Source organism: Condylostylus longicornis, unplaced genomic scaffold (assembly GCF_029603195.1).
Source record: "Condylostylus longicornis isolate FDR11 unplaced genomic scaffold, ASM2960319v2 ptg000010l, whole genome shotgun sequence".
NCBI classification, from domain to species: domain Eukaryota; kingdom Metazoa; phylum Arthropoda; class Insecta; order Diptera; family Dolichopodidae; genus Condylostylus; species Condylostylus longicornis.
Window position 1 is genome coordinate 3,232,140 of NW_026577979.1, and position 23,686 is coordinate 3,255,825.

General features: G+C 22.3%; 1 long non-coding RNA gene across 1 annotated transcript in view; it reads right to left on the reverse strand.

The window, feature by feature from the left end:
- Positions 1–440: 440 nt before the first annotated feature.
- Positions 441–23,686, reverse strand: part of LOC129618746 (uncharacterized) — a 101,145-nt gene continuing 77,899 nt past the window's right edge. Inside the window, exon 3 of the long non-coding RNA XR_008697827.1 lies at positions 441–1,297. This is a non-coding gene — a long non-coding RNA (uncharacterized LOC129618746). The remainder of the gene's footprint in view (positions 1,298–23,686) is intronic.

Below are 23,686 nucleotides of genomic sequence, written 5' to 3' on the forward strand. Positions count from 1 at the left end.
ATAAAATACAACACTATTAGATTTAGATTTCTATACGTGCTCGTTGCTACTATATTACCAATACCCCCAAAAGTATGCATTTTTTTTTTAAATTGTAAAAATTATTGAGAAAATTAGCTGGAATATATTTTTTTGAAGATTTATTAATTCTTTTAAAATCTTCTTGTATATACATATACAGCGCCGGATCAACCATATGTATATGCAAAGTAAGCATACAGAATAAACACCGGAAGACAGGGGTGCAATTACTATGCCCAATATGCGATGTTTATTGTATATTGTTTATTGCTTTGAAAGTGAGGGGGCATACTTTTTGGGAAGTCACGTAGAGTGCCGAACAAATTAGAACCGTGCCTGTACATAGATTAAAAAACTGTATTTGTTAGAGAACTACTTAGTTCGGAATTGCATTATACGTAAATCTACTGAACTCATTTTAATATTATTTAATAATATTTTAATTTAGACGTAGTTCTATATGAACAGTTGCCTAGATTACAATTAACACCAATCATTGGTTTATCGCTTATTTTATTGATTTACTTTACCGAATTACCTTAATCAATCATTAGTGTGTGTAGATGGTAGAATACTAAAAATCAAGGCATTCAACGTGTAAATTTTCCAAATTTTTAATTGATATCAAAAATTTATCAATTGCAAGATTCTTTTTCTGTATGCAATATGGATTTTAAATGAGTACACTTATGCTTTTATACTCAAACATTTTAACATTACTGGTCTGAATTAAATATGCAAGGTGTATATGCGTATAGTATAACATTTTAAAAATTAATTTTTTTTTATAATTCTCTCTAGTGATTTATAGAAATGAACACAAATTGTAATGTTTCGTGTTAATTACAATTGACATTTTATGTTAAAACAACTTTGAAACAAGATAAAAGTGTCAATTAATGAAATTAAATGTCTGAAATCTGCTTCTTCATATGGTGTATTTTTTTACTCTCTCTCTCACTATCTGCTTTTTTTTTTATTTTGAAAAACATGTTGCACTTATTAACATATGTTTTGTTTTTATAACACATACTATTAATATAATTTATGTATATCGCAATTTTATTTAACATATTGACTTTTTCACCTATACAAAGTAAAGAAAACAACAGAGAGTGAGATAATCAAAGTTGAGATTTTGTATACAAATGTTTAAAATAAAATATTGAAAGTAAAATGTTAATTATCAACTATACGGTTACATTGTAGTTTCAAAAGTCTTACTTGAAATTTTGTTAAATTGTATATGTACAAGAATGTAAATTTTTGGACTCACCTGTAAAGAGAAAGAAGAAAAAAAAAATAATTAAAATTAATATTAAAATTTTATTGCATTTTAAATAATTTCGAATTTAAAATATAAAAATTTACTTTATTTTATTAACACTGAGAAAAATTTTCAATATTCTAATAAAAAAAGTTCCCACTATTCTCTGTATAAAAAAATCTTCAAAAGCGTTTATTAGTAATTAAAATGTGCTCTTACTATCGATGCCCATACAAAACGAATTGAAATTCTCTCAAGAGAAATTATCCATAACACTTCTAATTCTAACTCCAAAATGAAAATATTGATTACAAAGAGAAAATTTTGAAGAGAATATACAATTACGATAGTAATATACTCATATTCAACAATCACTATTCAAGACAGCTGCTACCCTTGCAAAATGTGTTAAACACAAAATTAAAACACGATTTAGATTACTAAATCAGTCATTTTATATATTTCTCAGCCAAATTCATATTAATATAAACTCATACACAAATAATATTCAGCAATTAAAAATGTTTCATTTGCTCTTAAAATTGCTATCAAATTTAAATTTCCATAAAAAAAATACACGAATAATAATTGTTAAACTAGTAAAATAAATTTTAGCATGTTACAAATTAATTTATTTTTTCCCTTTAATTTTATAATTACAAAAAAATTTTATAATCATTCTTAGAAAACAAGATTTATAATTAGCAATTATTATTCAGGTTGTTCATATATGATACAATTACATAATTTAATTTAAATAAAATTCATACAAGTGTAAATAAAATTTTGTTAAAAGAAAATAAGTACTAACTAACTAAAATTGTCAACTAAAAATGGTAATAAAATTTGCCTAGAAAATAGTTTTTTTTTTTTGTCTATATTTTAATTGCAGAAAAGTACATGGTATGATCGTATGATATCATCCCGTATATTGTATGCTTTACTTTTTTTTTTTTGTATAAGTATTATAGTTTTGAAAAGGTCGAATAAATAAATTATAATTTTGCAATTAAAAAATATTATTATGAAAAATTTTTGCGAATTAAAATAGTATTAATTTACAAAGTGTATTGCTAAATTATGAATGCATTAAACTTTTACGATATTTTGCAATTATTCACGTATTACGTAAGCTATTATATAAGTTTTTTAAAATTCATACTAATTTTAAATTCAAAACAAATTTTTAACAATAATTTTATTCAAAAAGTAGAAATGGAATCAGTTAAGAGATTATGAGAACATTTTGCAATTGAAAATAAATTATAAATTTTAATATCGTATTGCGATAACCTCTTATATCGAAACGTCAAATTCTCCTTACTCAAACCTCTAGCAACTATGACATTAAGCTTCTTTATAACGATTTAGATATTCTAAAAAATTTTTATTTAATTCCATTTCTTATATTCGAAATTTCTATATTTTGATTTTATGGGGGAAAATGGGGGAAACCTAAACTATAGAAATTTGATAATTTCCTAAAGGCGATTACTTTATAGTGAATTTAATTCAACAAAACATTTGAAATTCTTGTTGCTTTCACTTTCGTTTAAATTACTTTTTCGAAATTAATTTTTAATAACAAGCGGATAATGTTTACGCACACAGTGATTCGTCTACATATTCGAATATTTTAGTATATGAGAATTATGAATTGTATAACATGCCTTTTAATAATACCTGCTGCTTTAATTCGGATTACTTTATTATATTTGAAATTTGAACTCCTTCTTCAACGCATTTTTGATTCTAAACATTATTTTTTTTAATAAATTGCATAACTTTTATTTCTCAAATGTCAGAATAGTGTGACCTTTGGAATAATGTTAATCTGTAATTGTTAGTTTGTATCCCACGTATAAACTTTAATATTAAATGAATAATTAAAACATTATTTCTCATAATATTCAGCATCTTATATAACTTTTACTAAAGTAATAAATTTAAATTAATAAGGGGGTCATTAGATGCGTTTTATACCATGTATTTGCTTAATATGTTGGAATAAAATTAACATCATACATAAAATTTGTAGGCTGTTCAACAAATTACATACGTGCGTATTAAAAAAAAAAAGATAATGATTATAATTTTTTATATTTTAAATAATTTTTTATTCATGAAATGCGAAAAAATTAACTTCAAAACTGATTAAATATAATCTTATATGCATGTATACATATTTCATTATGTCATAATGTACTCGCATATAATTTTTCTAGAATTTATATGCCAAACTTATGCGTACATTTGCGATGAATATACAAAAGTTAAAAATTATGTAAGTGTATTTTGAATAAATATTTTATATCAAAAATATTTACTTAACTTAACCTAACCAATTTCATTGAGATATACCTTACCCTACCGTATATTATGACCATATTATATAATAAAAATAAATGTCCTCTATATAAAAACTACTTGTTAATTTTACCGCTTATAATATTCTTTTTTTTTTTGTGAATCATACAATTTTTAGGTACCTATGAACATGACATAATAATTTCGAAATATAAAAAATAAATAAAATTGTAATATGGTGGCATACACACGTACTCATATTATATGCATACGAACATGTTAATCGTATAGAAGAGTCATAACACAAGTACAGGTAGGAAGAAGTCCAACAAAATGTATAACTAAAGATGACATAAAAAAAATTGTATGCGTAATTGTATAAAGCTTATATAATAAAAAAAAAGAAATAATAAAAATTTGAAAGAGCTGAAGAAGCAAAGTACCTAATCAATTTTTTCTTCTCCTCTTTTACTTATACATATAATATTTTTTTTGCTAATTTTGATCTTTGATTACAATTTGACATTAAGTACTTACACATGTGTACGCATATATGATTACTTTATGTACATAAATGTACTTGAAAAAAAAAACAAAAACACAAAATATTATGTTTATTGCAAAAAATTTTCTTGTTTTCTGCTTGTGATGGCATTAAAATAGAGAAAAATGTACATATAAAAGAACTATGACAGTAGATGATGATAATTTTCGTATTATTATTGTCAACCTAAAAAGAAAAGAAAAAATATTTTTGCATTGCAAAAGTAAAAGGTTTAAAATATTTACGATAAACAATGAAAATAAATTATAGCACAAAATGGAAGGAAAAATCTAGGAAATTATTATGTATGTATGTATGTATTCATATGTGTACATTGTTTATGACTTGTTTAAAACTTTATATAACATAACAGGGCAATCTTATTATAATCGAATGAAGGTTATATACAAAATGATATTGGAACAATGTCTCTGCCTAAGAGTAATAAGAGATCTGTTCAAGTGTAGAGAAAAAAAAATGAAAAGATTTCGAAATAAAAATGATCAATAATGGACAGTTTTAAAATTATTTCTTTGATGTTTTTATTTAATTGAAATAAGGTCGGATCTTGTTGCTTTTACTTTTTGGGTAAATTTTTTACCGGAAATGCCAAAAATTCTATAATTTATATTTTGTTAATTAAAAATTTAAATTTTTTTATATTAAAACCTTTCGATTCTTTTGAATTGTAATTGCTATATTGCAAGTTAACATAAATATACATACTTAAAAATCATAAACTGTACGACTTAGAAAATGTAATACTTTTTAGACTACAGATTTTGATATTCCTTCTTTCGTGTTTAATATTAAATTTATATAATTTGAGATCGGAAACATTATTTAAAAGCAATCCAAAAACAAGTAATTTCATTAACACTTGAACAAGATGGCCTAGTTTTCTATTCAAAACAATTAGCTAATTATAAATAATAAAATTATTGGGATTACTTATGGAATTAAAATTACATTCAAATTTTATATCAATCACCTATTTTTAATCAATTCTACAAATCAATACTATATGAACAATAAAATTTTCAATTATTGTTGCGTCAAAACCATAAGGAAATGGCTCAATTCAACTATTCAAAAATATCATAAAAATGAAAAGCTCAATATAAATTAAGCATTAAAAATTAAAATTATTATTAAAAATTATTTAAAATTGTGGCAATTTAGACACCTACATAAATAAATTTTAAAAGCATAATGTAATTTAAATCAAAAATTTATGTATAAATTACATTTATATTACATGTAAATTATGTTATGGTAAAATCAATAGCAAGTAACATATTCTCCAATACAATAAAAAAGTACTTTTGTAATGAGAGCACAGAAAAAAAAAATCAATTAATTGAGTAATTAAAAACAACTTAGAAAATTTACTCAAATATTTTACTGTTGCTGCTGCTGCTGCTGTTATGCTCTAATATTATTTCAGTTCATTATTCTTTCTTTGTGAGAAATTATGATTTGTATTATTGAGTAACATAATATTATGAGTAAAAGTGAAAGTGTAAAATCATAACTTAAAAAATACATTGGATTGAAATCGTATTAATTGAAGCATAAGAACAGTTTAAGAAATTTTCTTTTTTAATTCTCTCTCATACAAGCCCAAAAAAAAAACACTGTGTACCTACCATAAATGTTAAATGTTAAGTAAATTAGGTTAAATATGTTTTTAGTAATATTGTTGCTTATGCTCATTTTAAATTACAAAAAAAAAATCTTTTAACCTATTTAATTTAAATTTAAGACAAAATAGTTAAAATTATTGTTCTTTCTTAAAAAAATTATTAAAAACTTTCCATTTATTAAAATGTGTGTTGGTATATGACGTATATAACAATATTAATACATAATGTATAATTGATTTAAAATGCAATTTACAACAAATTTTGCTTTATGTATATAAAAAAAATAATAAAAATAGAGACATTTTTAAAGCTCTATTAATTTTTCATAATTATTTTGTAATAATTCCATCTGTTCCGCTGAGTTTTTGATGGTTTTTTTTTTTCGACATTTTCTTATGCTTTTTTATGAAAATTATTTTTATTAATTCATTTTTAAAGAGTTTTTTTTTTTTTGGTTCTTTCATCATCAGTGACTAATTACTTTTCGATCACACAATCAAAAACAAAACTCAATCAACCCAAACATAAAAATTTTTTATTCTATATTCAATATTAATTTTTGAATTCCATTTATAATTTTTTCAAATTAAGTATGCACTCTACAAACCATGTACGTACTAATATTGCTAACAACAAAACAAATATGCTTGTAATTTTTGACTTGATTACAATATGCGTTCGAATTCGCGCTTTAATTTCACGTTTTTGATTTTCGAAATAAATTACAATATAATCAAAACTTTGAGAAAAAAAAAACGTTTATGTATTTTAATATTTTCTGTATAACAGTTTCTTTGATTTTGTTCAAAAAAATATATATGTATGTAATATTGAATGTTATTAATTATTACGTTAAATTAAATGATTGTCCAATTTTATTATACATGTATATTCTTTCATACATTCGTATACAAATGTTAGACGCCAAAAAATATGTACATCGTACACATATAAATTAATAAAATGTAGGTAAGTAACATCATATTTGATTTGAAGTAAAGAGGAAAAACAAAAAAACAGAGAAAAAAAGTGTTATACAGCGAGTTATAAATATTATGCATGTGTTGTATTGTGTATATATAAAAATTTTTGTGTACAGTAAATTTAACAATATTAAATTGGTTAAGTAAACCAAAGTACTGACACGGCTACTTAATATCCAAATTTAGAAGGTTTATTGACGTTTTGCTTTTTCTTTTTAATTTTTTTGCTTCTTTTTTGAGGCCACTTCATTTTTATATTCACTCATTTTATATTTTTTTTTGTTTTAAACAATCAACTTAAGTGTAATTACAATATGGTTTGTTAGGTTGTTCAGCTGGCTATTTTACCTTTTGTTTTATTGCCTAATTATGTTCTAAATTTGGGCATAAACGTTAGTTATCTTAAATATTACTTGATATTTTTTACATTCGCATTATAATGTATATTCCTATGTACATATAAATATGTATGTACATGCATACTTTTGTTATATCGGTATATTTTATTATTAGAGGTTTGTGTACATGATAATTGGCAAAAAATAATAAAGAAAAATTTCAATTCTATGAATTAATAAAATTATTGTAAATTTATGAGTGTATGTATGTAATAATGTACATTTGTATAACAAAAAAATGCCTGAATATGTACCTGAGATGATGATTACCAGAGAGCTCTTAATTTTTATAAATAATAATAAGTATGATAAACGTGCAAAATGTATGAAAATAAGAAAAATAGTAAACAAACAAAAAAGGAGACCAAACAAGACTTCTATTACCTACAGAGTTGTGGTTGGTTGATTTGTTAATTGCCATTACAACAAAAATAAAATAGAAGAGTGGTAGTATGAGGTAAGACACTTTTTTTTTGTCTTTTTCTTTTTTCGCAAACAATTTTTGTTTTTGGTTAATAGTTTTCATCTTAAGAAGGCTATTTGGGGCAAAAATAAATTACAATTAAAATTGCATAACTAATTTTTTTTTTTTGTTATTTTAATTTTTTCGTATTTTTTTATGTCTTTGTCTCTTGTATACCTTAAACAAATTTTGACATGGTGACTATATTTGATAGCAAATGAAATGAAATTCATAAAAAGTTTGTAACAATTTTGAAGCGACAAATGATTTTAAGTAATTTATAAAAATAACAAAAGAAAAAAATAAATAAAAATAAATAATTTATTTTTATTGTTATTTGAATTAAAAATATAAACATTTATTATGCAATAATTTTCTTTTTTTAATTTTGATTTTTATTATTTAATATTGAATGTAATATGTTTAAAGGCTGAATAAATTAATGACAACTTATGGAAACGAATTAATAGAAAAATTAATCAAGTTGTTAATGAAAGTAATTAAATTATATAATGGGGTCATAACAATATCCAAAAGAATAAAATCACTGTTGGTCTTAAAACTTTTTTGTACTAATTTGATTAAGAATGTTGAGTTTTTGTATTCTCTTTTATTCTAATATTCTGAAAATATTTAGCAAATTTTGTTTAAGTGCTTTGTACTGAAACCAGGGCCAGGGCCAATCTGCCTTTTGAAAAATTATTGGTGGTAAGATCAAAACTCAAAGATTTTAAATATTTTTTTTAAAAATTTAGAAGACCGTACATAAAACTGAATTGGTAAAATGAAGATTTTTATCAGCTTTTATAGAAAAATTTGATAATAAATTAAAATTTCAAATTCATTGTAAAATTATATGATTTGATTTGAATTTGATTGAAACTAATTGAAAGAATTTAGTTTAGAGATTTTTAAAATTTAAAAATTAGTTTTCGCAAATAGTAGATACTACCTAATAGGAAGTGTGAATTGTGAAGTAAAATTTTTGGAGACACACAAGAATAATATTACCTGCGCATTACATTTAAGGTTAATATCGGCTTAATAATTGACTAATTAAATAAAAATACGAAACTATGTCTTAATTTTGGTCCAATTCACAATTGTACTTAAATTTGCACTGTATATTTATACTAGACCTAACACAGATACAAATTTTTATTTGCAAGTAGATGACCTCTCTCTGCAAGCTGGTTTTGGATTTTTAATTTTTCTGTTTTTTTTTTCTATATTTATTCAAAAATTATTCATTTAAATATTTTATTTTAACATTCTATAATACCAAAAATAAATATTTAAGTTTCCCTTTCCCGCATAATATTATCAAAATAATCAAATATTATATACAAAATTATTTATTATACACAAACTGTTATTATATTTCAATATTAGATAATATGAGTTTAAACTTGGCTAAAAAATTAGCATATTCTTACTACCTATATATTTGAGTACGTAATGTATAAAGGCGTATAAATATTATATTCTCTTTATGTACATACCGTATATTATTTCAACATTGCCATATTTAATGCATATAAGTAAGTTCATAAATATATGTATATGCGAAATATATAAGTAACGCCACAACCGCAAAACAAATATTATAAAAAGATTTATTTTGTTATCAAAGCTTTTTGCGATGAGTACAGTAAATCACATGAGATCATTTTAATTTTATAAACAATAAAACAGAGCAGAACATTGAGTCATGTATACGTATATACATAACATACGTAAGTAGATTTGAGAGTAGATTCGTAGATTAGAGAGTAATGGAGCAATAAAAATGTTAAGTTCATAAAAATAAAATGAACTTTGTATTTTTTTATTATTTTTGTTTTAAGATTTTTTTTTTTTTTTTATTATTATGAGGAAGTTCATTGTTTTTTTTTTTATTTTTATTACAATATAATAAAATAATATAAAAATTATAATTCTATTTTATCGTTAAAATAAAAAAAAAAACATTTTTTAAAATGTTTTTAGTGCATAATAGTGAATTTTAAGGCACGGCTTTTGGCTTGTTGAAAAATTTAAAATAAAAATTTTTTTTATTGAAATTTTGAGTTTTTTTTTTTTGTTAAATGCTTTGTTTTTGATTTTCATTTCTTATATTAAAAATTTATATTTTGAGGTCAAGAGTAGAGAGTCAGAATTTTAGAGTGAAATGAAATACATTCATACACACATACTGGCATAGTTTTTTGTAATAAAATTAAAATAAATATTTTGTTAAGTAATTTTATAAAATTCAAGTGCGGTTATTTATGTGCGTTTCAGATTTAAGTTAAAATGTAAGAGTGTAATAGAAAAAAAAAATAAAATAAAATTGTATAATTTGTGTTATTTATTTTCTATAATATTTTTTTTTTTTTGATTTTATTGAATGCGTTTTTTGGTTGATTGAACACGAGAATTTTTTTTTTTATATATTTTTAAATTTTTGCGTGAATAAACACTATCAGAACTATCAAGGTATTTTATTTGGCTTATTTGACTCATTTGAATATATATATATATATATGTATATAGATATATAAAATCAATGAAAATGTTTTATTGTGAACAAAATAATTTAGGGCATGGAAATTATATATGAATATATACGCATATTTTTGTATATATATATACATAAGTAAAGAGAAGAGGAAAAATAGAATATAAAAATAAATTTGTATTGGAAAATTTGAAAATCGAATCAATATAATATAAAAAAAAATAAATAAAATTGTAGAGAAATGGGGTTTTAGTTTTACAAAATATTTATTTGAATAAATAATAAAAAAAAAAAAAACAAAAATTTGAGGGCAAGTACATTTATTTTTTGTTCTTTCTTTTGTTAACTTCCAGTACAGGTTTTAGTCTGATTTCGATTTTATATATGAAACTATTTTTAAATGAAAATTGATTTCAATTTCATCGAAACTACAATTAGGGCAATTTATTTAAAATTTAAGTATGTAAAATAATTCAAGTGTATATTTAAAGTACATATAAAGTAGATTTTTTTTAACAAAAATCATTGTTAATCAAATCAATTTTCATTGCAGTAGTTAATAATACTTAATTTTTAATACAAAAATTTTAAATTTCAGTATTAAATTACTAAGAAAAATTGTAAGTGTTCCAGGTATTATAATAAATTTTAACTATTAAATAATGAAAGCCAATTTACAATGATAATTTAAAACTGAATTTATCCAACAATAACTAAATTCTAAGTATTTGCGATTATTTATAATTTTTTGAACCCATATTATTCTTTTAGGGGGGGCAGAGGATTAAAAGTCTGCTTTTATTTATTGCCTTCAAAATTTAGCATACTTAATTTAAGTTTTTACGGATAATTTTCTTAAAATTATCATGTTTACAGACTGAAAAAAATAATAAATATTTGTTAAACATTGAAAAAATAGAGTTCTTGCTCGGGCGCCAGCATGTTCATACTTAAAAAGGCAAACTAAATTGACCTAATTTTACCCATATAACTGAATTGGGTTAATAATTGCAAAAAACAATTCACTTCTGTAAAGAGAAAAGTAACGGTAAATAATAACGGCATCCTATTAAAAAAATATAATTTATTCACTTTCTTAATTGACTAAATTAACTGTTGACACCTATGTGTATTGGTATCTATACATACCTCCTTTTTTAAGTTTTTAGTATTGTCCTAGAAGTATGCAACACCGTTATATAGAGCATAAGACGAGAATAGTTATTAGAACAAACTAAATTATTAACAACAACAATTGTGAAGGCGTGCTTCTTTTTAACTACAATTTTTTTAACCTCAAAATTCTTCGAATCAATGAACATCTTATTTTTTAACCCCTTAACCCATTATTTTTTAACATAACTTATTACTTAAGAAGCTCGTATTAAAGTAATAATTTGAGTGTCTTAAAATATTAACATTTTTCTTAAAAATTTTTAAATTAATCATAATAATTTTTTTTTATAAAATACAAAATTACAAAGAAAGAAATCCACTCAATACCTTATAACACAATCCAGTTTTCTTTTATGCTATTCTCAAATTCTAAATTTTTTTTACATGATTATTTCCAAATAATTAACAGAGGTACGTAATATATTCTGTGAGCTAGAATTGTGGATATGTATATGTATAAATATATGTGAAGTATACAATAATAATATTAAGTATGTAGAGTTATTTCATTGATTCACATATAAGAAATTGCGAAAAACTTAAGCAAATTATGATTCATATTTCATATCTAAATAAAAAAAAAAAACAAAAATTCAATTCTTTTTCATAAGAAATTCAGAATGCCCATTTGGCATTTTGTTAGCATATTTTATTATTATATAAATAAATACGTTTTGATATTTTGTATAATATTAATTTACAGGGTGATTTTTGAAGTATTTGATATCATATCTTAGGTTAAGTCCATAAAAGAATTGATAATGTGGATGGAATTTTTATTTGAATCAAAAAGTCAAACTTTGCCATTTTTGTTTTAAGATATAACTGACTTAAATATTTGAGTGACATTTAAAGGGGGTAATTCAAAGAATCCCATTTTGAGTTAATTGCATGCTAAATATTGTTTTCCAAAATTTAAACCGATGTCAGATTTGAAAACATGTCGACACCAATGCCAGGCGATGTAAACAACAGATATCACTTATGTATCCTTAGGGAAAATAATTCGTACACTTTAAGTCGTATGATTTTAAAGGCCGTCTGATAGGTGAAAAATCTGAAATTAATTTCTTATTGAACACACTGATTGTTCAAAAAATGAGTCCCTTGTTCGGGCGCCAATATTTCTATACTGTAAAAGCAAACTATAAATTGAGCCAATTTGGTGTACTTTACTGGATTGAATTTTAAATAAAAGCAAAAAATAAATAAAAACCCCAAGCATCGAACAGTTAATAAAATCACTCTGTATAAATATGCACAAACAGTACATGCATTTGTACATGTGTATATACATGATAATTACAAAGATAATTTTTTTTTTTTTTGGAAAATAATTTTTATGTTATTCCGTAATAATTATAATCTTCTCGTTTATATTATATGGAGTGGATATAAAAAAGAACTCTAAATAATTCATAAACAACAATAAACAAGGCGAAGAAAAAAAAAAAAAAATTCGAAGAGATCACATAACATCACATAGCAGCACATGAGTCATAATAATCTTACGAACAAAAAAAAATTAATATTTTTTTTTTATGACACATTTTTACTTTTTTTTTTTTCTTTTTCTCTTTTTTATTTTAGCAACTTATAGTGTAGCAGTTCAATGAACTGTTTGATTTATTTATATAAGTACGTGCGAGTTTCTATACTTATACAGATTGTAAGTCTGTATACCTACAGTCATACATATATATATATTTTCACCTGCCAATGGGCATATCGAGCATAACATTTTTTTAATGTAGAAAAAGAAAATCATAATTTGAAAGGAAAGGAACAAGGAAAACAAACAGAATCGAAAGAGAGAAAAAGAGAAAGAGAGAGAGAGGAAAAAGAGTAAAATAAATTCTTTATTTTATTTTCTTTTTGTTTTTGAAAAAGTTCTAAAAATGAGTCTCAGCAGACAGCATAAAAATTTTTTTTTAATATATTGCAATTTTAGTTTCATTTCGAATATATTGTATGCGTGTATGTATATAGGGATGTGCCATAAATTCCACCTGCTTTTTATGAAGAAAAGAAAAATTTTATTTTTTATGTAATTTTTTTTTTTCTTTTACTCTTTTATGTCTTTTGTAAAAAAATTTTTTTTTTTATTTGCAAAATTTTTTTTCAAGTTTGAGTTCATCCTCTTTACACTCATACACACATATTTAGATCATAATTTTTCTTTAATTTTTATTTTTTCGTTTTTTTTTTTTTTTACAAGTACTTATTCATTCTTTCATTTTGGTCCAAACTTTGACAGGTAATTTATGAGATTATGACGTCTTTCAAAAAAAAAAAAGCAAAACAAAATAATTTCATTTGGTAATTATTTTGAATTATTAATTAAATTACGTTTTTCAAGCAAGCAAACACGTACATACGTGAACATTATCGTGAAATATCATCAAAAATGTGATATATGTATGTAAATACCTATATGGTTACAACCACAAACTACCTAAATCCTCGACAAAATTCTGTATAACTTTAAACTATGCATATTTTGAATAGAAAGTCTATAATCAATATTAATATTAATAACAAAGTTTTTTCGTAAAATTTTATGGGAATACGATTTTCGAAGAGTGGGAAGAAATATAAAATTAAATATTTATTAAAAATATTTAATTAAAACCAAATCTTGTTGCATATATTTAGGGGAGAAATTTAAAAAGAAGAATTAATTTTATAAAAGTAAACCTAAACCAAATTGAAGCATAAATTTATTCAATTGATTGAGTAAAAGTGCCTCAATTTTTTATAAACTGTTAACAATTAACAGTCCAATAAAACTAATGACTTACAAAAAATAAATGACCGAAAATTAAATTTTTTTCTAAACTTGAAAGGCTATATACGTATCTTAAATATTTGGGATTTGTTTATGAAATAACGGTAAATTAAAAAACGTAATGTGTCATCTCCAAAGTGTGCCAATGAGTCATCTCCAAGCTGAATGCAAAATTAGATTTTATTTTGTAAACTCCTCGTTACTTTCATAATTTATGACTTAAGAAATTGTTCCTTATCACCACAGAAATGTATATGCCATACAGTTTAGTATACTGTTATATAAAGTGTAAAGCGCGATATGTAATATTAAAATCATTTTAATATTTTAAATCCGTATATCCTGCTAATTGTTCGCAATGAAATGTCTTAAATTACTTTCCATGTATATAGAAATGCGGATATTATTAAAATTTCAACCAGAAATATCCAGTTTAAAAATATACAGTTTTCGGTGAAAGAACTTTGATGCCAAATATAATATTTAGAAGTTCTTAACCCAAAAATCATAAATTTAAAATCTGGAAAGAGTAAAATTTAATATTGCTGGTGGATATTTCATCTTATTCTTTATATTGTGTAATTACAGAAAATATTGTAAACGCAATTAAATATGCTATAATCATTTTTATTAAAAATGTTTTAAGTTGCGCTAAAATAGCTTCTAAATTACTTGGCCACTTTGTATGATGCTTAATAATTTTCTTAACTTTTAAAATATTCTCAATAAACGTGAAATGATTTCTAATATAAGCAACTATATGAATGAAATTGATTTGTAATTCTGCAGTAAAGTAATTTATAAGATAAAAATTATTTAATTAAAAATCTTGTTATAAATAATTTTTAATATAACAATTTTTGATCTTTGATCTAACCGAAGCAATAAGATAATTGCCTTGTATACATTTTGTTATACTGTGTACTTTGAATCTGGTATTATTGATTATAAAATATTTTCAATGTTACCCAATATATTTTTTTTATGTTGACAGCTATTAAATTAATATTATCGATTGATTGAACTGCGATTATCTGTATAAAATTGAATAATTAAATATTGTTTTTTAATATTGCAGTTAAACTAGTACCTATTAAAAAATTAATAATAATGTTCACGCTATATTAAAATAATGTGACACTTTATTATTATTTTTTTTGTTGATGTTTTTCTTATTAATTTGCCTAAAGTTATTGTACATTTTACATGATTGTAATAAATTAATGTAAAAAATATTATAAATGTACGAGTGTACATACATTATTAATCCACTACATACACTTACAGAAAGTCAAATCGTAAAAGCTATTAACACGTGTTGTCGATAAAAAAATGTTAAAAAAAAAAAAATCTGTAATAAATAAACTCATTGTGAATAACAAAAAAAAAATTTAGTTTAACTCTTATGTAAGTGCTTAGGTATGTACTGAAATTTATAAGTATTTGGTTACATATATATAGTAAGTATGGTTGAGTTAATTGATCATGCATACAAAGTGTTAAATTAAAATTATTATATAATACTGTTAATTTAACAATAAAATTTTCGATAAAATAATTAATTGTTTGAGGTTAAGAATTTTAAGTAAAAAACTGGCAGTGAACCCTTAAGTAGAAGTAATTAGCGAGTACGTTAAAAGTGAAATGAGAATAGCTGTGAATGGTTTGAGTTAATGGTTGTTTAGTTGAAAAATTAATTTAATTTGACGTTTTAAAACTGTTTTGAAATTTATTGAAAAATAAATGCAAAACAGCAAATTTTCTTTGACTCAATTTAAGAGTCCAAACTTTTCACTTTATATATGTATGTATGATATAATTAAAATTTTACTATAAGTGTTGTTTGAAAAGGTTTGCATCCTAGGTAAATATAATTTAATCCAAACTCTTTTGGCATTATATTAATTTAAGTTTGAGGTTGAGATTTACTTGAGCAAAAAGAGGTTTAATTTGGTTTTTATGCAGTTTAAGCGAAATTAAAAAAATTTTGAGAATTTTAAGTAATTTATTTACAAAAAAAAAAACGATCACCAAACAAGAATTGAATCGTAAGCTTGAAGCGATATTTTCCTTGGAATGCAATTAAGAGAGCGGAAAGCAACTTCTTATTTTAAAGCGAAAATGAACAAACAAATTATGATATTCTAGGACGACATTTTCTTGCTTTTGCCCATACAACGATGATACTCGTATATTGAACTTTGGTTATTATTTGCCATTTATAAGAGTACAATTAACTGATATTCGACTGTATTAATTTATATTTGACTTGAGTTTTGTAAATTTTTGTTTTATTTAATAACAATTTATTATTAATTTTTTATTTCAGTGATTTGTAATTGCGAACATGATGGTGGATATATTTATATTTTATTATGATTAAAATAGAATTAACGGTAAAGGACACAACAAAAGAAAAAAACAATAATAAATAATACCGTTATACCTTTAGCGAAATATCAAAATAAATTCTGTCATTATTTATTTGACATTTTTCGAAATTTTATTTAAGAATTTTTTATTCTACAATTTTTTAATTTTAATTTTTTTTTTTTTGTTTTTGTGGTTTTTGTTTTCTTAATTTTTTATCGTGCTTCTATATTCTTTTTAATTTTATTATTATTTATTAACTGAGCGGAACAAAGTTTTTTTTTATAATATGTGTACAAAGTAAAAAAAAATCGAGTATTGTATTAAAAATGTTTAATATTTTTTATGTCCATTTGATTTTCTTATTTTTAATTTTTTTTATATTATGCTGTCCATGACATGATTTTGATGAAATATTTTCATTGTTTTTGGGCTTTTTTTTTTTGTGTTACTGAAAGAAAAAATGTCAATTTTTCAAGAATTATTCATTTTGTTTTTTATTTTTTATTATTTTGTAATGAAAATGTTCATAATAAAATGTAAGAGGACTGTCATACTAATAAAAAAAATTTTGTCTAGCAAATTGTTGCAAATATGATGAAAAATGAGAAGAAATAAAGGAAAAATAAAAATAAAAAATTTATGAACAAAATTTGAATCATGTTTTAATTTAGCTTAAATGGTATTAAAACAAAAATAAAAATAGAAGAAGAAAAAATTACATAACGACATTTCTAATTATGGAATGTTTTTTTGCATGAAACGGAAATCTTGCGAAAAAAAAATCTTAATCAAAAAAATTTTGCAAAAAATGAAGACAAAAAAAAGGTGTTACCGTTAAGATTTTTAGTGTAGAATTTGGAAAAACTTAACTGGTGTATTAAGCACTTATTATTTAGATGATATAATGAACTAGATTCCAGTATCTTCCAGGGATTAGTAAGAATTCTGAACAGAAATTTACGATTATATAACCAACAATTACACTATTTCTTAATAATAAAATCATTTTGTAAATCTTCCGACGGCAAGTCTTTATTTCTTTTTTTTTTTCATTTTTTGTGTTTAAACAAGAAATAAAGTATAAGTTTGAAATATTTGTGTCGACAAATGTTACAAACTAAAAATTGACTAGTAAGTATGTATATACGGCTAAATATGGTATTTCCGAGGTAGGCGAATTTGCGGACATATGCATGAGCTAAATACGTATTTTTGACTGTTCAATTTAATACAAGCCTTACTTTTAGCAAAACTGTATCAAATCTTTTCTGATAACTTTACTAATACTGCAATTTTATTTATTTATACACCTGCAAAAATGTTATATTACAATTATTAGCTAATATAATATATATCATGTTCTATGCGTTACATAGTGCTATTTTATGTTCTTAGAACCTATTATTTTATGTTCTAATTGTGAATCAGATAAATTTTATATAATATGTGCATAATAATATTGTTTCAACATTTATTTTTATTATTATTGCCTTAACAATAACATTAATACCTTCATAATAAAATTGAGATTAACAAGATTTAATTTAAGGGTCATGTTATTAGAAGAAACAGATTGTTCACAAAATATTGATTAAATATTTGGATCGTACAATTATGCATTAAAAATTTTACACATGTAGGAGCATTTGCACCTTCTATTGAATTTAATAAACATAAAAAATTAGAAAATTTTAATTTTCATACGTTTTTAATATTAATTTAACATTTTCCTGCCATTTTTTTTTCTTTAATATTTACTTTTAAAAAGGGAAAAATTCTCTAGATCTTTTTTTTTTTGTTAAAGTTTACACACTCTTTTCCGCAAACAAATAAGTAGGTACCTCAGTTTGTTTTACACAAAAAAATAAAAAATTAAACTAATGAAATTTTTTTGTTGTGATTTATGTTTTATGTTATAAATGTGAATGTTATTTGTAACTCATACCTTATATTTTGTCAATCGTGGGAATTCGCCTTTAGTCATAAAATATATAAGTAATAAGTAAAAATTAAAAGCAAGTTAAAATGAAAATTATTTATCAAGATTAACAAAATAACACAAAAATAACAAGAGCAAAAATGAGAGGCAAGAAAAAATAAACAAACAAACAAAACAATAATTACAATTTCTCAAGTATAAAAAGGGTATTGTTTGAAATTAAGAGCAAATATTTGAGAGTAAAATATATGTATATATATACTTATATACATTATTTGGAGTACAAGATTTTACAGGTATGTTGTTGTACATTTAACATTTTTTGTTATACATGCCTCATCGAAATCGGTGTGATTGAGTGAAATTTATTCGTTTTTGTTTAATAAGTGCATTTATTTATTTTTTTTTTATTTTTTCGCTTTAAAAGTGAAATTGAAAGGGAAGATGTATCAATATATTGATTTGGAAAAAAAAAATGATTGATATTGATTATAAAAATAATGATAATAGTGAAAATAAACTTTACAATATTATTTTAGATGATAATGATAATCGCTATATAAAATGGAAGATATCATGACGATGAGAGTAAAATATTATAATAATAATATTGGTGATGATGATGATGATGATGATAATGCTAATAACATTAATCAAGTGAATTGTTTATAAAATATTTTTGTATTAGATTGTTATTTGATATTTAATTTTTAAGTAGCCTAGAGGGCGTAATATTTGTATTAAAAGTAAAAATATTCATACAAAAGAAAAATCATAAAAATGTAAGTATGTATACACAATATTTTGAGAGTAAACAAAAAAATTTCAAAAAAGAAATGAAAGTAAAATTAAAATTTTTAATTTTTTTTTCTCTGATTTCATTTAATATTTTGTTTGAGCACATGATTTTGAAAAAAAAAAAAACTAATAAGCAGAAGAAACTTACAAAATTAAAAAACTTTTTTAAGCATTTTGCTTTAATAAGAGTTTATTTAAATATACATATATGTATATATGTGTGTACATACATGTACTTTAGGTATACTTGATAGCATAATTTCATTTAATCAAAATAATCATGATTTTTTGAAATAATTAATTTGTAAAGAAATCAAAAATTACACATGTCAAATGTCTTGTAAATTTTTTTTTTCGTTTTTTTGTCTTTTTATTTTCTTTCTCTTATTTTTTATTAGAGTATGTTGTAAAGTTGAAGTTTTTTTTTCATCTCGTATATTGTACATTTTACGGTTCAACATATGTATAACGCAAGCATACAAGAGTATATCGTAAGTATATTTACGAAAAAGAAGAGAGGTGAAATTTTTTTTTGCAAAAATTTTTTCTTGTTCCGTAAATTTTTTAATATTACTTAAGTATAATAAAAGCTTAATAATAATAAAAATACAAACTTACATACATACAGCTACATACATATTTATTATTTAATTAAAATCAAGAATTGATTTTTTTTTAAAGTGATTTTCAAAATTTACTTCTCTTTGGAGAGTAGGTGTTTTATAATTTTTAAGAAAATTTGAAGGATTGTTTTAAAATTATATCCGATATTTCTTTTTTTTTGTTTAAAGTTCAATATCCTGACAATAGTATAACACTGTAGCATTGCGTTGAAAGTTACCCACTCATTATGTATAGGTATTATTAAAATTGTGTTCAATCATTGATTAGTTATTAAAGAGAAATTTGTAATATCATTTTATTAACTTGTATACAAAAATTGATGGTGATATTGAGGATTATTTGCCAAAAAAAAAAAAAATAATGTTTGTGAATTTTTATTTTGCAAAAATTAGTACGTATACAAATTTGTTTGATTAATTGAGTGCTGTTAAAATATTTTGTTATCGAAAATTTTTATAAGTACTTACATGTTATTAAGTATTGTAAAAAATATTGTTATACAATAATAAAAATTTTAAGTGTTTCTTTCTAATTCTTCGAGTATCGATATAATATTCAAAAATTGATTAAAAAGGAGAAAATTCAAGTATTGTTAATGATTACATTTGAAAATTTTGTGTTTAAAAACAAATTGTACTTGTTAGGATTAAAATGATTTTATTTATTTCAAATGGTGAGTACTAGCTGAACATTTTAAGACTTGTGAGTATAACTGAATAGCCTTCCTTTTTCGAATAACAAATACATTTTGTACAATACTTGAATTAAATCATAAATGATCAAAAAACTTGTCATGTATACTTTAAACATTAATTGCTAATCATATACTAAACAATTAATATAGATCAATTTTAATAATATTATTAAATTAAAATTAAATTGAGTTATTAATTAATGTAGTGATTATGAAATCAGAATTGAAAGTGATTCTTATGCATATATAATAATGTGATTATATAACAAAAACAAAAACTAATTTTAAGAAAAAATTTTAAATACAGTTATGTAATTAATTATTCAGAGTAATTGCAGAAAACTTGTATAGAATATTCTAATTGATTCTACCTTTTGTATTTAAATCAAAAAATTTTCAAACCTATTTTCTTTAATAAATCTTCATTTTTAACTGGAATTCAATAATAATTATTAAACTAATTAGCAATGAAAATTTTATAATAAGTGGAGTAGATTACATAATATTTTTCAATTTCCTAGAAACTACTTTAATCATTAATATAAATTACAAAAAATTAAGCTTCATTTACACAAAATTAACCTACATGCATATGTGTGTATATGTTCAAATTTTGAAATAAATACCTATACATGCAATATTATAGTCATTACTTAATGGAAAATAATTATATAAATTAAATTTTAATATAAGTTTGAAATCAGTAAAATATTTAGATTTAAGAAGAAATTTAAATTTGAAAAAAAAATTTCCCACGTAATTATTAAATAATTTTAAACAATACTTTTTTGCGACTAATGAGCTAGCTATTACTCATCTCATTAATATTATGAAAATTATAACAAAGTTTTATCAGAAATGTAAAATATTTTTAACAGCAATGCTTACCTATATAACGTATAAGTATGTACTTATATGTATGTTTACTGATTTTTATATATACTTAGTTATTATTTAATTTTATTATTATAATTAAAATTTTTGATTTCCTTTGGATTTGTATAAAATTAAAGCAATATAATTATAAATATTTTTAGTAGGTTAGGGTACATGCAGTTAAAAATTTTGAAGAATTTAAGAAATATTAGAAATAAGTGAGTCGTAAGCTTATATTATTGAAATAATTATTTGAAAAAGAAGAAGATTTTACACTAAAATATTAGGTATTTGTAGTTATTAAAATAATTAAATTTCGTTCTGGTAGCAGCTTTTCTTTAATTTCAAAATCAGTATTGTGCTTTTGCACGGCAAATCACAGTGATTTTCACTCAACTATATTATTATTATTGCAGTTATAATAAAATGGAATTTACTGCTTTCTTCGAATATAATACGGAATTTACTGCTTTCTTCGAATATAATCTGGACTGTTTCCAATTAAATCATAATTTCTCTCATATATGAAAGTGTAACACTTACATTATCTTGTCTAGTTGCAAAATACAAAAAAATTACAAACTATTTCAAAATTTATTCAACATTTTAATTTTAATATTACTTCAATTATTACTGTAAAAAATATTCTAAATTGTACAAGAAAATTAAATATATATCGAAAGTTTGTTTATTATTTATAATTTGTATACATAATGTATACACACGTATATATAAACACATATTTGTTTATAATGAGAAACGACACGCGAATTACAGTTCAAATAACCCGTAATGCCTTTTTCTATGATTTTTTATATAATTTCTTATTATTTTACAATAAAATTGAATAAATGCATAAAATATAGTCCAAATAAAGCATATATACATAAAGTTCTTAATGCAATCTATAAGTATTTCAAATATGAAAACATTTTCAAAAATCACTTGCCAAAAATCAGTAAAAGAAAAATATTGTTTGCCAACAAAAAAAGAATTTGTTTGTAAATTCTTTTTTAAGGAAAAAATAATTTGGCAAAACCACAAGAAGTTTTTTTATATTCTAAAAATAATTTTTTTTTTGGTTTATTTATTAGTATATAGCCAGATAATAAGTGCATTAAATTTATTCACTTATGCAAATATAGAAAAAAAAATTATTTTAAGTATATGAGTGAGTATAACGAATCGGCCTTGTAAAACGATGAAAACTCTTTTACGACTAATTTTTCTAATTTTAAAAAATTGTTTTTAATCCTAAAAAAAATATAAAAACAAAATTTTTATATTTAATTTTTATTGACTTGTTGCCTTTAATAAAAACAAAATAATAAAAAAAATAATTTTCAAAAGCGAATAGCCGCCACTGACAAAATTTTATTCTAAAACCTGTCCAAAGCAAGAAGTTTTTGAATTGTTTTTTATTACAAAAATTCTAAAATTAATCTTTTCAACATAATAAGAAAATGTGAATATAAACTGAAAACTATTTTGTGATTTGTCACTAAGACGATTCATTGAGAAAGCAATGATCATTTCATTTCAAATAGGCATAAACAATAAAACAACAGAACACACCAGAACAACAAAAACAAAAAAAGAAAAAGAGTAGAACACCAAAAAGGTGGAATGATTCATCCATCATCAAACAAACCAGATGGTGGATATTTTTTTTTTCTTGTATTTGCTTATTTTTTCATAAGTATCATAAAAGTGTACATAAGATTCTCGCAGTTCTTCAAATTTCAAAATGAAAATTAATGATTTTTAAAATTAATACTTAAGTTGAAAAACAAAAAAAAAACATTATAACAATAATAAATTAAATAAAATGAATAATAATAAAAGTCCTCCCAAAGGTGAAATGTTCAGTAATCTAATAAAAATTTGTAAATTCTTAAGCATTTTCTCTTTTTCTTTATTTTTTTTTTTTACGATATACAGATTATTGTTGTGAATAAGAAATTGATGCTATACATGAACAGATTACAGAGTGTGGGGAACTCAAAACGAATGAGTAATGGTAAATATTTTTAAATTTTTATAAATAATTGTGCTAAAATTAGTCGTCAATTTATTATTTTATTTTTTAAAATAAAAAGAAGTCTATCGCATAATAATAATGACATTATTAAAAGTTTCAAGTGATTCAAAGAGTATAATAAATTTGGATGATTCCTCTTAGACAATAATAACGAACATGATTAGAGTTAATCTGTCGAAATTAGTGTCGATAATATATAAAAATTATTTTTTTAAATATTATTTACAAAAATTCGAATTAAAATCGGG